Source organism: Crocuta crocuta, unplaced genomic scaffold (assembly GCF_008692635.1).
Source record: "Crocuta crocuta isolate KB4526 unplaced genomic scaffold, BGI_CrCroc_1.0 scaffold262, whole genome shotgun sequence".
NCBI lineage: Eukaryota > Metazoa > Chordata > Mammalia > Carnivora > Hyaenidae > Crocuta > Crocuta crocuta.
Window position 1 is genome coordinate 6191607 of NW_027528869.1, and position 11869 is coordinate 6203475.

Here is an 11869-nt window from a genome sequence, read left to right on the forward strand (position 1 = left end):
CCCAGCTTTTGCCCAGCTCTGGTCAACTCCATCAAAATCCTGAGCCCATGGGAAAAATAGCAGCCACCTACTCCTAACATGGTTAGGTGATGTCCTGTTCCAATGGGAAAGGACTATGCAAATAAGAGTAGTCACGAGGCTCTAACTCCTACTCATTACTGCTCTAGAGCTGATGAAGGATTTCCATCAGGTGAAACGGGCAGTGGAAGGTGAATAGGCTCACTATCTTACATGGTTGTCGTTTTTATGTCCTTTGATCTTTAGATTTGAATGATTGATCCACACTTCTTGCCAAGTAGGCACACGTAAGTTATCAATAGTAACACATATCCTAAACCATTTCTCTAGTTGATATTTCATTTACTCTAACTTGACTTTTCCTGATCTTTCTGGTCCCCTCCTTTTTGACTGTATATTCCCAATTTAGTACTTTTTAATGGCCTGTTAATGATCCTTTGGGAAAGTTTAAGCACCAGTATGTCTGCAAAGTACTATACTGGCAAATTCTCACTGTTGTAGTTGACAGGTATGTCTTCTTTCATTTCTCATTTTTTTTAACTTGGGCCTTGTCTCTTTATCTGAGTCTGGCCAAAGATGTGTCAATTTTGTTTATCTTAAAAAAAACACACCATTTTTAGTTTCATTGATTTTTTTCCCCTACGGACTGTATAGTCTCTAGTTTTCATTTATGCTCCTTATTAGTTTTTTCCCTAGTTCCTTGAAGTATAAGTTAGGTTGTTTATTTGAGAACTTTCAATCAGCCTGGCCCAAGCTCATTGTTGCCATTCAAACCTTTGTGATTGTCCATCCACCATCTTTGTTCTTGGGGCTCCCAGCAGATGACGGTATGTGAAGACGTGTCAGTGTGTTTACGTCTTGGGAACGTGTCCAAGCCCCTGGAGAACTACTAATTTCCCCTTAAGCTCCCAGAGGCAGGCCTGGCCTTCGTGCAGTAGTTGGGGAATCAGGACATTGACTCCTATCAATAGATAGGAGTAGATAGGATCAATAGATAGATTAACCCCTGTCAGGGAGAAATGAAGCTGGTGTTTTCGCTTACTTTGTGCTAAGCAAAGGGACTAGTTGCTGGGAGTCTTTGTGTGCACATCCAGAACCACGTCTTTATTTTGTGCGGTCCCTAGGAACTTGTGGGTGCCGAATCCTGCCAGCTCCAGAGCCAGTTCCCCTGGCAGCAGCCATAACGGGGTGCTGGATGTGTGGATATGCTTCCCATGAGAAGCCAGAGATTCGGTTTTGTTGTTGAAGCGATCTGGGAGGACACAGTGGGGGATGCACCCAGCAACTTGAGCCAATATGTGACTCAACATCAAAGCCACGTATTTAAGCTTTTAAATGTTAAAAGACATTGTGTANGAAATAAGGCTTTTTGTACCAGTCAGATTTATTGTGTAACAACCACAAAACTCAGTGATAGACAGCACTAAATGCTTTTTTTATTTTAATTTTTTTTAATGTTTATTTTTGAGAGAGAGAGAGAGAGAGTGCTAGCAGGGGAGGGACAGAGAGACAGGGAGATACAGAATCCAAAGCAGGTTGCAGGCTCCGAACTGTCAGCACAGAGCCCGACGCGGGGCTCGAACTCACGAACGGTGAGATCATGACCTGAGCTGAAACTAAGAGTTGCACGTTTAACAGACTGAGCCACCCAGGCACCCCAGAGATGTTTATTTCTTATATGTCTCTAGAGACCAGTGATCTACATTGGATTTGCCTTAGATATCTCCACTGTTTTCAGATTTCTTGTTCCGCGTCTGGGGGCCATCTGGAAGCTGGCAAGAGGAACTTGCTCCTCATATCTCTTACCCTTCTCCCTGGACCAGTTCACTATTCTAGAAATAACCTTCTCATGGTGATAATAAAATACAAGCATGAACAAGGCTCAGTATGCAAGGCAAGACGCTGCTTGCAAAATATATTCCAACATCTAATTAACCAAAGCAAATCTCATGGCTGAGTACAGAGTCAAAGAATAGAAGAGATCATCCCTCTCATGGTGCGAGAGTATAGCAGTGTGACAGGCTGAAGAAGTGGGACCCGTTTAAGCAATCCCCACAGCATCCCATACATCATTAAAGCAATGCTAAGCTGCATTTATGCCCTTGCATATACCTGAATCTCAATTTTCTAGTCTTATTTGAAATTCTCCATCTTCCAGTAAGATCTCAAAGATTATAGAGAGCTCTATTTGGACTTAGAGATGATTACCACTGCCTTTTTTTCTGGAATTCTGCTAATCCTGTGTGTGTGTGTGTGTGTGTGTGTGTGTGTGTGTGTAAGTTTCCCCAAGTCTGTCCCATGTGTAAACTTCTGACAACTTTCTGCTTCTTAATAACTCCATTCCGTTCCTTCTTGGGTTGTAGTCATCTTTTCATTGGAGTCTTACTGGTCACTTTGCTTTCTCTTTATTGACAATATTGGGCAGGCAGTAGTTTTTTTGTTCAGATTCCCTCCACCCCCAGCATTACTTCTCTGAATTTCGCCTTTTGAAGACTCTTGTTCTAGCACATGGTATAAATATGTTTCATTTTTTGATGAAAGCACCTGTCATTTAAATGCAACTCATTTTCTTGTCATTGAATAGGTAATATAATCCAAAGGTATGTTCCATCATCAAACCTCCACTCCATGGCTGTCTTGCCTGGCTCTCCCTCTCAGCTTCCATATACTTCTTTTAATGCCCTAATTTTGTATATTTCTTTGCATTTTGATACCTAATACATGCTATTCCTAACTTCTGAGCCACATTCAGGTACGCCTTGAAATTCAACAATTAATGCCAGAAATGTCTCCATGTCCTATTACTGCTTTGTGTAGTCATCTTAGCAATAAGAACTCAGAATTTGTAAATGCCGGAGTCAAGGTTGAGATTCAGGTTTATCTTCTATTTAGGCTAGTGTATAAGTCCAGAACTGTCTTAGTTCCAAAATCTTTGTGCTTTTCACGACACAGCATTACTTCTAAATTTAGGTAAAAGTAAGTCTTTATTAGGAACTAAACTGAACTAACGGTACCGAAAGTCTATTTCATAACATAACAATTGATGTTTAAATGGAACTGCAGGGTGTGGACATTCTTATAGTAGTCAAAGATGTTTAAGTTTTCAGTTAGAGAAAAGTAACCCAAACAGACATTTATACAACTGAAAATTCCAGGCATGGAGCAGCTCTCTGTATGGTTAGATGTAGATGAACATAATAGCTGTGGCCAAGCCAAAAGATAAGTCTTTCAGCAATCCTTGCTTGAACGTGTATCTCTTCAAATAAGCATGGCCAATTTTCAATCTCTAGAGCAGTAATAAAATGATACACCTGTACCCTCGTATGACCCCAGTATGCTTTCCATGCACGTAGACGCCCTGTCAGTGACATTAACCCTATTTAATGACCTTCCCTCCTGTTGTAGGTAAAACAATGGCCCCCCAATAATGTCCACATTATAATCTCCAGAACCTGTGATCATGTTACATTGCAAGGCAAGGGGGGGGGGAATTAAGATTGCAGATGGATCTAATGTTGCTAATCAGTTGACCTTGATATGTGGAGATTGTCTTGAATTATCCAGGTGGGGCCCATTGTAATCATAAGGGTCCTTTTAAGTGGAAGAGAGCCAATAGAGAGTGAGAGACAGAAATGGGAAGATGGAGGCAGAAATCAAAGCAAGATCAAGATCGCTGACTTGGAAGAAGAAGAGGGGCCTTGAGCCAAGGAATGTGGCCAGGTGCTAGAGCTGTAAATGGCAAGGAATGCAATCTCCCCTAAAGCATCCAGGAAAAAATGCATCCTTGCCTACATATTGATTATATTTCACTTTGGTTTTAGACCAGTGGAACTGGTTTCTGCTCTCCAGAATTGTATAATAAATGATGTTTGTGATTATTACACAGCAGCAATAGGAGAATAATATACCTCCTTATGCAAAGGACCCCGAACTTTTCACCATAGAGAAGTTGTGATACCTATCTATGTGTTTGGGTAACAATATTCATGAATTATCTGAACCCTTGATTTCTCACTGCTTTGTATAAGCTGTTTCTGAAAAGGACAGGTTCAATTCCAAAGTATGTATCTATCCATGCACTATAGTTAAGTTGCAGGTCAGTTTCAGTCCAGTTGAGCATATTTACCATGCCCTGAAATATCTTTATTTCTGTGTATTTAACTGATAATATGACTGGTATGTGAACCTAACTTACTTTTGTGAGATTTGTCTGGAAGATTTGGTTATACTCTTCCAATTTCAAACATCCTATTTCACAGTCTCCAATTATAATCTTACTAGTTGTGGCTCTGCTACCACACTAGCATGCAGTCAGCCCCAAGAGATTCAACAACTGGTAACTCAAGATGATTTCTAAGGTAATTGTACAAGGAACAGGATAAGGCTAAAGGTAGGTAACCAGCTATGAGAATCATAAGAGAAAGTATGACTGAGAAACAGGGTCTGGTGAAAAAGAAGCCCAGAGGTTCAAAATGGGGTCACTTAGACCGAGTTCCCAAACTTGGGCTTAAATACGCAATCTAATTGCCATTTCAACCTCCCCCAGAAATGTAGTCTTAACTGATCAGTCAGCAATTTCCCCATCAGCACCAGTGAGTCTGCCTCCTGGGTCCACTCCATTCCTCAAAGAAAGATGAGATAATCTGCATGAGACACCTTGTTTCCCCCCACCCCCTACCCCTGCCAGAAAGCAGCGTCTAGAACAATCCTTTTCTTCTGCTAATAACTTTCCTGTCCCCACTCACCCCTTTTGTAATAACCTTCCATGTTGTACAACTCCTTGGAGCCCCCTCCTTGCTACATGGGATGCTGCCCCCTTCGTGAAATCATTTAATAAAGCCACTTAGATCTTCCAACCAGGCTGAATTTTGTTTTTTAACGGATTTGGTGGCAGCAAATGGATCAGAAGCAAAGTTCTAGAAGCATTCGGGTGGGGAGACAGCACAGGCATGGTACGTACCAGGGAACCCTTTGAGTTCATGGTCTTCCTCACCATTTTTGAGGGCTTTGGGTAAGCTCCTAGTTATCTGACAGGCTTTTTTTTTTTTTTCCTTTTTGCTGTTGCGCTACCATATCTAACTAGCTTTCCTATAGGACAGGTCAGTGTGCACTGGCAGACAGTAATGCCTAGAGCCCAACTGAGCTGGCAGACAGGTCTGCCCAGAATCAAACCCCTAGCCTTTCACGTTACAACTCCCCGAGTAGAATACCTGAGGAAAGTCCCAAGGGAGTTGGTGGTGGTGCGCACAGGACACTTTTGTGTAGATAAGGACTCTTGCTAGAGGGGATCTTAGAGGCAAAAAGAACGGCATAAATCGGTGGACTCAGGTCAAGCATTTAAAGGTTGTCAGGGTGCTTGCCACTACAGAAGACTTCACGATAGCATTAGTCAGTCACAGAACAGGTTAGACTGACACCAGATACGCTGCCAACCTCAAGAAGACTTGTGTGCAATGAGGTACACTGTAAAACACGCACCGTCTCCAACCCCACAGCATATCCCTTTTACACAAGTTTGTCTCACAGAAACCCAGCGTCTTAGCTAATGACATCTTTAATCCTGAAGAGGCAAGCATACCACCTTATGGCACACCAGTTTATTTTACGTCTGAGAATTGTAGTCCCAGAACTTCTGAGAAAGATGGAAAAATTTCACTAAAAATAACCTAGAATTACAATGGCCATTACGGGAAGCGTACCAATTAGACAAGGTTGTTCATTTAAGAAAGTAAGGGTTCCCAAATTAAGCCAACAGAAAGGGATGCTTATTTTAATTGGTGTGCAGAAGCTTCCAAAGGGCTCCAAGATTCTGAAGTAGCCTTATTGAAAGGCTCATTACAGAAGGCTAGTGAGAAAAACACAAGAGGTACCTTAGACAAAAGACAGGACTGACATCTACTGCTCCCCTCTACCCTTCTTCTCCTGGGTTCTCCTGGCCTTCTAATTCTCTGTCTGAACTGCCTTTCCACTCCAAAGAGACGGTTAAGAGACCTTTAAAAATAACACCACCTGAGGTTGCAGGCGATGATGCTTCTTGGATAGCTTTTACTTCTTGGTCAAAGACTAAACTAAGGGTCATAGTTAGAAGAATCATGGGCTTTTTAAAAAGAGTTTTAAATCTTTATCAGTCTGTGACCCCAGGCTGCCAGATCTTTATCAGCTTGTACAACTGTTGGTAGGACCAGAATGGATGCGGGAAGCAGAATGGCATAATTCTGAGGATGATATTTGAGATCTCATGTGTAGCATGGTGCACTTAGAAACCAGAAAGAGCTCCCAGAACAGCAGCTAATCTTTTAAAAAAGGCTTTCCTAGAGTTTTCCCACCAACACTGATGGGTCTGGTTTTCAAACCATGCAAACAAAAGATGAAGCAGTGGCAGACCTTAAAGCCATTTGGAGGCACTCTTCCTTCTGCATTCTGGGTCCCATACAGTAACTGAGGTCACCCAATGTGCTCTAGCTGCTCTGTTAGTAAATGGGCTGCCCTGGGGATCAGTGGGCTAGTAAGGAAAGGACAAAGAGTGGGGTAGGAGGCCACCAAGCCGACTTAACTTATGACTCAAGCTGAGCGTTTTGAAAGGAACTTCAAGTAAGACTGTGAACAAAAAGCTGCCAAGTCGGCTTTACGGCTACAACAGCTCCACGGCCAGGGAGCTAAAATAACACCTGGGCCTGCACATTCTAGGGCTCTGACATCAAAACAGTGGCCTAAAGATTGGTAACCAGCTGGGGCACTGGAAATAAAATTGTTCTCACAGGTCCTATGCAAATTCTTCAGTTTGAATGCCCCCCCCCAGGGTGGGCTCCTGTGTGGGCCCCTCCCAGGGCTGGTGGGACTATTTCCAGTAATTCCCTTAAGCAGTCAGGAGAAACCGAAATTAAAATTGGTGGAAAACCTTGCCACATTTTAGGAGATACTGGAGCTACGCTTTCTATTTAAACCTCACTCTCACAGGACAACAAATTCTTCCCAGTAAAAAGGTTTCCATAGTGAAGGTATCTAATAAAGTTCACAGAGCGTTTCTGTCTCAACCAGTACAAGTGACTCGGATCTTTTTACTGAAATCCATTCCTTTTTGCTATGTGATCCAGCTCCAGTTAATTTATTAGGTAGAGATCTCCTTTCTAAATTAAAAGGGCTAATATGGGTTCAGTCAGGTGGGCATCCGACTTGATTTCGGTTCAGGTCGTGATCTCATGAGAGACTGAGCCCTGTGTGAGGCTTGAGATTCTCTCTTTGCCCCTTTCCATGCTTGCTCTCACTCTCGCTCTCTCTCCTAAAATAAATAAATAAACACTTAAAAAATAAGTGAAAGGGCTAATACACTTTGCTTCTAATGGAGACTTCACCTTAGAATTTCCTAATCAACCTTTATGCTCTCTATAATCTGTTCTTGATATAGAAGACAAATCCTAACACAGTTCCTCTGTATAGCTGAGGTGCCGAAAACAAAAACAAAAACAAAAAACCTGTGGGCTGTTTCTGACACTGGGAGAATCAAAAGTGCAGACTACAAAAATTCAGGTAGATGTGACTAAAATTCTTCCTAAATTGTCTCAGTATCCATTAAACCCCGAGGCCATCCAAGGCCTCACACCAGTGATGAAAGTCCCAAATGCCTGGGGGGGGAGGGGGGAATCATTCCCTACACCAGCCTCTGTAACTTGCCAATCTTGCCAGTCCAAAAACCTAACGGACAGCGCTGCGACAGGCCTCTGACGTTCCTGATAGTGGCCATGACTTCTCTTTGCTGGCCTCCAGGTATCCTGTTAGAAACTAACTAACAGCCTCTAACAAAACCCTGAAATCAGATTTGTGTGCCTGTGTGCCGGAAGCCAATCCCTGAGTCACTGGGCTTGAAGCAGAGAAAGTCTCATTATTGGAACGGCAGCTCAAGGAGAAGGCAGGGGAGCAGCCCCATATTGGCCCTGCCTTTGTTGAGCCTAGGGACAACTTTTTAAAAAAAAATTTTAATGTTTTATTTATTTCTTTTTTTTTAATTTTTTTATTTTTAGGAGAGAGAGAGAGAGACAGCGTGAGCAGGGGAGGGTCAGAGAGAGAGGGAGTCACAGACTCTGAAACAGGCTCCAGGCTCTGAGCCGGCTGTCAGCACAGAGCCCGACGCGGGGCTCGAACCTACGAACCGCGAGATCATGACTTAAGCGAAAGTCGGAAGCTTAACCGACTAAGCCACCCAGGCGCCCCTGTTTTATTTATTTCTGAGAGAGAGAGACAGCGTGAGCAGGGGAGGGTCAGAGGGAGAGGATGATACCGAATATGAAACAGGCTCCAGGTTCTGAGCTATCTGTCAGCAGAGTCCGACGCAGGGCTTGAACCTATGAATCGTGAGATCATGACCCGAGCTGAAGTTGGACACTTAACCGATTGAGCCACTCAGGCACCCCGAGCCTAGGGACAACTTTTATGGGGCTAGCAGGGAGTTATGTGAGAGTTAGGGCAGGAACTGGATGGGCCTTGAAACTTCTCAAGGGGAGACTCAAACTTCTGAGATTTCAAGTTTTTTTGGACATCAGGGCTCCGTCCAAAGTTTCCGGTGAGTTACACGTTGATCTTGTGTCTGCAAAAGAGACATGATAAGGGAGCCTCCCTCCCTGGTTCCTGTAGCAAGTACTGGGGAGGCAAAGGAACAAAAACCAAGGTTAATAATTCTTGCAAGGCTGTGGAGGAATGGGCCTCTGTAGCGCATGAGGTCACAAAGGAGGAAACGCCTGCTTGAGGGTTTACATGAATAATGCATGTATTTGGGGTTCATTTTCCCCAATCATCTGAAAGCAGAACATTCCTATGAAACTTTCTGGAAGCTGAAATGACATGAAGCAAAGAAACAATTACCAGGAACTTACATAGAAACACTTTTGAGCATTCTTAACGCCCCAAAATAACCTCTCTTCAGCTTTTCTGATACCTGAGGACACCTCTGTGCTAATAGAGGCATAAAAAAAAAAATCGAGATAAAGTACAGACACCCCCCGACACAATTCAAGGCTCTGGCGGCTTGGGGCATCTGATGCTGAGTGTGGGTTTAGCAAAAACAGGTACCAATGTAGGTCTTTTATAAAAGTCAAGTGGCAGAATGGGAACTTTGAAAAAGCAAGGGGTTCTCGTAATCGTTTACAGCTATTTCTTGTCCTAATGAGCTGATAGTGACATTTGGTAAATGAGTAGCATNCCCAGGAAAGGAGCTCTGCCCTCTCACCGCTGGGGTGAGCGCTGCCTCCTGCTGCAAAAGTAAAGCTGAATGCTACTTTCACCTTCTACCTCTTTTCATAAAAGCAAAAATCCTCTGTGGAGTTCATTCAGTTAGCAAAAACAGGTACTAATGTAGGTCTTTTATAAAAGTCAAGGGGCAGAATGGGAACTTTGAAAAAGCAAGGGGTACTTGTAATCGTTTACAGCTATTTCTTGTCCTAATGAGCTGATAGTGACATTTGGTAAATGAGTAGCATCTGCTCATCTTTTAGGCCATTCATTTATGCCAATTTTGGGGAACAGCACGTGGAAGCCAGCTGCTTTTAGGACTTGGGGGCAGCTGAAGTGCTTTATGAAAGGAAGGAAAACAAACTCCATAATAAAAATGACACTCTTGAAAGGGAAAACATAGGAAAATAATGATGTTGAGAATGTTTGGGGAGTGGGGTGCTGTTGTGCCCGATTCGCGAGTCCCCAGAGACCACGAAGGAGCCGACCCCGATGCAAATACAAAATGGTCTTTATTACAAGCTCGAGCAGGGGCTCACCTGCCTACCGGTGTAGTGGCAGCAGGTGAAGCCCCGAATAATAGTGAGCAGGGTTTTTAAGGAGCAAGGGACGGAGGTGTTACAGTGCACACGTTGTACGTATGGCATCATCACATAAGCACCAATTACAATTGTACAGCACCCATGGTAACAGCTTCGACCATTCAGTGTCTGTGAGGTGTTCATTACTTTTGGTGGGACCCAATCATGACCTTTGAGAATCCTTTGAAAATGACCAATTATGAGGTGAGTTCAAAGGGCCCACGTGGGGTTCAGACAAGCGGTGAGAAATTGGCTAGTTTGTATAAAATAACTGTCTGCAGTTCCCAGCCTTGACTCAGACCATAGGAGTGTTTTTTGATCAGCTGATCTGAGGGAGGTCCGAGGATGGTTTTAGCCTTGAACAATCTGAGGCTTTTCCTGGAACTGGGGCTGCGTGCAGCCCGAGGTTGCTCTTAATGGAGGCCTTAATTTCAGGCTCTTCAGCGCCTGGGTGGCTCAGTTGGTTGGGGCATCTGACTTCGGCTCAGGTCATGATCTCACAGCTCAGAGGCTTGTGGGTTTGAGCCCTGCATCAGGCTCTGTGCTGACAGCTCAGAGCCTGGAGCCTGCTTCAGATCCTGTGTCTCCCTCTCTCTGCCCCTCACCTGCTCATGCTCTGTCTCCCTCTCTCTCTCCTTCAAAAATAAATAAACATTAAAAATGTTTTAAAAAGATGTTTGGGGAGTTAAAAAAATCTTTTCCTGTATCTTCCCCTTGGACTTTCTTGTACTCTAAATATAACCCTAGAATCACAATTTTCCGATATGTCTAGAAATAAATATATGCATACTTATAATTATATAATTTACAATGTATTTATAACCTCACGATTTGATAATAAAATCAGATGCCTTTTCTTATGTGCTGAATGACACCTGAAGATGTAGAGAAACTGTAATGTTCTTCAAAAATTGTCCGTCAGCTCTATTTTCTTATTGTTATTCACAGAAAACTTTGTTCCTAAGTGAAGAACACTTAAAAAGTAGGGTAATCCTAGGGAGAAAAAAACTGACTGCGGACCAAAAGGCAAAATTCCCGAGCTGCAAGATTTTTTTTGTTTGGTTTTGGAATTCACCAGTATCCCTCCCTCCCTCTCTTCATTCTTTCCTACTGCTGGAGGAGTTCCCGTAGCAGGATCTGAAAGCTACAAGGTGTAGGCTGTGTTCTTGGGCTCTGTGCTGTTTTTATTTCTCAAGTTTCCCCCTGCATAGAGTTAATGAAGTATTTTTGTTAACTTCTGCATTTGTGGTTGTATGCATTCTTACTTCCATCTAGAGACCGATAAAAGGGGAAGAGAGCAAGAATGGTTAGTTTGGTCTGACACATAGTATAGTATAACAGTGGTATAGTTCCAATGGTGCAGTAATTTCTGAGAAAAATAAAAATAAGAGAGGTAACAAAGATTCAAATCAAGGCCGCTCTGTGGGCCGTTCTATCAGAGAACACTTTAAAGGTAGTATTTAAAGGCGTTATCTTTCATAAAGTTAACCCATCCTCCAAGAAAATGTTTTGTAACATTTTATGTCTAGTTAATCACCCTGGCAAAATCAAAATAGCTAATTATACATGCTTATTCCATGAAGCTTCTGATACCTCTTACGTTGCCAACACATATACCCTTCTTGTGTGCAATATTGAGCATTTCTGTAGCATACATCTTGACCTGGCATAATGATCAGAAAAGTCATATTCTTTAACCAAACTAAACCAAATTATAACTGATATCTGTGGTGGTTTTTGTTTGTTCGTTTGTTTTTAGGTCTTCATGTGGCAGATGAGAGTGGAACTTTTCCCTCAGTCATGAACAGGCAGCATTAAAAGAAATAGTGTCTATATTCGCCACTAGTAGTAATGATTATGATTATAATGGTAGGAGCTGGCGCCATTTTTGAGCTTATTACGTCTAAGGCATTTATTTGAGGACAAGCTTTACCCCGATGAATTCTCAAAACAACCCATTCCCCGCCCTCCCCGCCCCATCAAAGTGGATAGGGAAAAGGTTAGCATCAGGCAGAGAGAGATATGGGACCAGATCTCTGCATTTGGGA